Source organism: Miniopterus schreibersii (genome assembly GCF_964146895.1).
Source record: "Miniopterus schreibersii genome assembly, chromosome: 7".
Taxonomy (NCBI): Eukaryota; Metazoa; Chordata; class Mammalia; order Chiroptera; family Miniopteridae; genus Miniopterus; species Miniopterus schreibersii.
The window spans coordinates 26,816,799-26,821,647 of NC_138108.1; the positions used below are offsets into that span (position 1 = coordinate 26,816,799).

General features: G+C 43.4%; 1 pseudogene across 1 annotated transcript; it reads left to right on the top strand.

Annotated features, from left to right (window-relative positions):
- Positions 1-3,864: 3,864 nt before the first annotated feature.
- LOC308559793 (large ribosomal subunit protein eL33 pseudogene) lies at positions 3,865-4,216 on the top strand (annotated as a pseudogene). Its single transcript has one exon. The product of its transcript is annotated as a large ribosomal subunit protein eL33 pseudogene (transcript).
- Positions 4,217-4,849: the final 633 nt, after the last annotated feature.

The following is a 4,849-nucleotide window of genomic DNA, read 5'->3' on the forward strand; positions in this document are numbered from 1 at the left end:
CTTGAACAGCCAGGGTTTGAAGTGCACAGGTCCACTTATACGTGGATTTTTTTTCAATAAATATTGTTAAATGTATTTTCTCTTTCTATGATTTTTTTTTTCTTCAAGAAGATTTATTATTTTCCTTTGGTCCAATGCATGGGAGAGGGCTCCAGGGTGGTTAAAAGAATGGCCAGAGGTTTCAGGGAGAGGCTCAGGCAAAAGCCAGGCACCAGGGGAATGCAGCGGGGCCCTCACAGGCCTCTGGCTCCGAAGGCTCCTAGTTGTGCTTGAGCCTTTCGAAGAGATACTCGCCCAGCCCAGCCTGCGGAGGTGAGGCAGGTGTCGCCCGTCTTCTTGCTGAGTTTCACCTGCTCATCCAGGACGTGGTTCTCCAGGAATCACAGAGCTGAGGGTCTGTGCGGGAGGAACCCAGGGCACCGGAGCCAAAGGCATGGCTCAGGTTCCTCCCCCAGGCCATGGCGGCTTCCAAGGCGTCCTGAGTTTTGTCCCACTCATTTTGGGAAGGCTTCAGCACGGCCTGGAAGAAAACGTGATGACATCGCTGGTTTTGCATCTTTAAAAGATGCTCTGCGCCCTCAAGCTTCTTCATACCAGCTCACTGAAGAAGTGGCCCACACCCTCCAGAGCCACTGGTCATGGCTGAAATAGAAGCCCAGAGAGAGGTAGGTGTGGGAGGCCTGCAGAGGCCAGATGGTTGACGGCAGCCTCCACCTCGGTGGGATAATTCTGACGAATTTGGGAGCTCATGGTTGCTTGGAGTTAAGCAAAAATGGTGTTGGCTGGTCTCGGAGGCTGGGGATGGTTGAGATGGTTCCAAAGGAGATGACTGGAAAAGAGGTTGGAGGTGGTCCCTGGGTCTGTTCCACCCAAACACTTGAACCAAGACACAGATGTGGGGACCGCCAAGGGCACTGCCTTCTTATGATTTTTTTAATAACATTTTCCTTTTTCTAGTTTACTTTATTGTAATAATTCTGTATATAATACATATAACACAAAATAAGTGCTAATTAATGGTTTATGTCATCGGTAAGTCTTCCAGTCAACAATAGCCTATTAGTAGTTATGTTTTGGGGGAGTCAAAATTAATACTGGGATTTTGAACTGCATGAGGGGTTGGTGTCTCTAACCTCTGTGTTGTTCAAGGGGTCAACTGTAAATATAATTTGGGGCTACTGGCATATCGCACTGTTTGAATTCGTCCTCAGAAATCCCCAAGAGACTGACTGCTTGAATCAAATTGGTTTCTCGAAGTTCTCCTGAAAGTACTAATAATGAGAATCATAGGGAGGTCTGGGAGACATAGGTAGTGCCTCAAACACCAAATTTCCTTCTAGTTCTGTGTTTTGTTTTAAACACTGTGCATTTGGCATTCTATTCCATAACCTGTTTCCTGATAATTTTCTAGTAAAGGGAAAGCTCCAGGAAGTCATGCCTGTTTGTACAAAGATATGGTACTCGAATTTGAAAAATCGAAGAAGTAGGCTTAGATACTACCATACTCAAGTAAGAAATTAGATAAAAATTTAGCTGCCTGGGTGGACATGGCTCAGCACTTGAGCATCGCCCTAGGATCCAGGAGATTGCTGTTCGATTCCCGGTCAGGACACATGCCCAGGTTGCGGGCTCGATCCCCTGTCAGAGGCCATGCAGGAGGCAGCCGATCAATGACTCTCTCATCATTGATGTTTCTATCTCTCTCCCTCCCTCTCCCTTCCTCTCTCTGAAATCAATAAAGATATATATATATTTTTAAAATTCCATAGGGTTGAACAGCTTCTACCAGGAATAACTGTTCTGAAAGTAAACTGCCTCAATGAGACCTTGTTTCATTTGTGATTTTCTGTAAAAAGGGGGAAAGCAGTATGAAGTCATTAGTACATAAAAGCAATGACTTCAAAAGGGAAAGGATGTAGGGAACCACTAGCATCGTAGCCACTGGGATGGAGTCCTCCTCAGTGACACCAGGATGACAACAGAGAAGCTAAGAGCTGACAGGAATTCCTCTTATAGCTTCAATTCTTATGGGAATGTGCAGATCTAGACTACTAAATGCTCCAATTGTTTTTGACTTTCAGACTCTTAGTCCTACTACCTAGGGTGAGTCCTCTCTTCTCTGCATGCCCTCTGCGCCCCCCCCCCCATTTTAGCAATTGATGTATTTCTGTTGTTTTTTCCCTACACCTACTCTCTCAAAAGTCCAAACCAAAACCTGAAATCAGTTTCAGTCCTCTCCCAAAAGACTCATCTCTCACTCTTGTAATGCAAGCACTTGATATCCTCTTTTAGGAATGTAACCCAAAATTGTACCTTGAAGCTGACAATAGCCTTTTACCCTGGCGAGTTACCATGACAACCCTCAGATTGGATTCTGGAAAACAGTAACAAGAGTTTCATCCTGTTTCCCTCACTGTGTTACACAGCCCCACCCTGCCCTTTGGGTCCTATCGGGAGCAAGATCAGTGCTAATTCTTCTGCTTCAATTTGCTTCTTTGAAGAGATGAGGTTGGAGAAAGAGGCTCCCTGTCCTTGAAATGACTGCGGTCAAGGAAAGAGAAACCTCACCAAAATCCTGGGGTCGGCGTTTTGCTTTGGAGCGTAGTTTTGATTTGGCTTTCCAGCTTTTCATACGTTTTCTTTTTTTTAACACAGTAGGTGTGGTTAGGAATCTAGAGTGATGTTTTACAATGTGGGTTACCCCACCCTCATAGCTTTACAAATGCAGTCAGTAACTCACTTCGGAAGGTTGCTGTTTACCTCAAGAAGGGTTTGGAATCCGACTGGGTACAGCAGCAGCTCAGTGCTTTGCTTTTACTTGTACACAAACCAGATTTGTAGTCAAAAGCAAAACCATGCCCTTCTACCTTCTTCCCATGCTCGAAATCTTCAGATAACACATCTAGGAATGTCTGGTAACTAAGCTGTCAAGGAATTTGGCCAAAAAGAGAGCAGGCTAGATAGATCTAGTTCACCTCTGGGCCAGGGTTCACCCTTAGTTTATCATTATAAGAAAAAAAGAATGAAATGCTAATGTTGGCTTTTTTGGAAGGCTTTTGTAATCAAGTACTAAATACTGTAAGGTCTTGACAGCCTGCAGATATTTTTTATTAAAACTCTACAGAAGTGCCTGAAATACAGGGATTCAAGTAGTGCAAAATATATCTTTGTCCACTGAAGTACTGCAGTTATAATCAGAGATCTGCTGACAAGTGGCCTGAACACTTCTGTCCGTTGCTGTCCTTCAGGCCCTGCACAGACTAAGGGCTGTGTCTGTGGTCACCTCTCACACACCTGCCCTTCAGTTCTGGAAACCTCAACTGTCTGAGTTTCACAGGAAACAGTGGGCTATTTCCTTATTGCAGGGACTGCTTCTTTTACCTGAGTTACTCTTACAAGAAATTCTATTACACACAGCTTTATTTCTGTATACAATTTTCTCAGCTATGTACGTTTCAGTGTTGGCCATTGAGAACTGAAAAGTGCTCCTGCTTGTGGTAATTGAAGAGGGATATGGGGGTTGGGAATAGAAACCCAAGCTGAGAAGGATGGCACATGAGCAAAAAGAGGAAGCTTAAGCGGTGAAAGAAATTCCAGGCCTCTGAGGTGCATTTGGATGATGTCCTGAGTAAGGAAGCAATTGAAACTTGAGTGAAATAATCTAATGGCCTGAACTTAAATGTGAGGTTATCAAGAAAAAAATTTGAGATTAAATTGCCATATAGGTTTAGAGAGAATTGAGAAATATCTGCTTGGCTATATGGAGTAGGTTAAACAAAAATAATCCAGAACTTAATTTTTCAATTATTAAAAGTATATATGATACCTCTTTCCCTCATCTTGGAGCCTCGGAACTGGACTTCTAAAATGACAAATATGACTGGAAGGCTGTGGTCCAAGGCCATTTTTGCTGGCTAAAAGAGGAGTCTCCAGAACCAGAGTGAACACACAGCTCTTCTTAAAATCAGAGGTGTTTATGCTCAAGATGAAACTGAATTCTCTCTAGGCAAGAGAGGCGCTTATGTATACAAAGCAAAGGACACACAGTGACTCCTGGTGCAAACCGAACAAAACCAGAATCATCTGGGGAAAGGTGACTCATGCTCATGGAAGCAGTGGCATGGTTCACACCAAATTCCAAAGCAACCTTCCTGCTAAGGCCACTGGACACAGAATCCCTGTAATACTGGACCCCTCAAGGATTTACAGTCACTGAAAGAAAATAAATAAAAGTGGATTTGTTCTCTTATAAAAAAATTATTATATGATAAAACAGCTTGGGGATTAGGAGCAAGGACCAAAGATGCAAAAGCAAACCACCATCACCTGTGTCAACAGAAGAAAAAGAAAACTCAAGATGCACATATCTGGAACAAGACAATCTCATTGAATCTGTAGAATTGACACCCTGAATAGTTTTGATCATACAGTGAGGTACAGTAAAAAAGTTAACCCTACATACACCCATTTTTACTGATGTGTCACAAGTATTAGGTTTATTTATTGTGTTCAGGGCATTGCTTGTGTTCAGAGAACGGCAAAATAATCATCAGGCCATCTATAAGGCTACCCCTGATCTCCAATTCTGAACACGATTTCTCCTTAAGGCTTTAACCTTCTAAATCACATACTTCCTAAGTCAGAATACACTTGGGCTGGGCCTCCTACGTTGCGGAGCTCAGAGTGTTTCAAGTAAGAAGAGGTTTTGCATCAGCAGAGTGAATTCACACTTCAGGTCTCCCAATAACCTGGAGTCTGAGCTTCTATTTCAGGGAGTGTACAACCCCAGTGCACTTCACAGCTGGCATTGACTCAGAATGCCTACTGATCTGTCTGGGCCTGTAAGTAA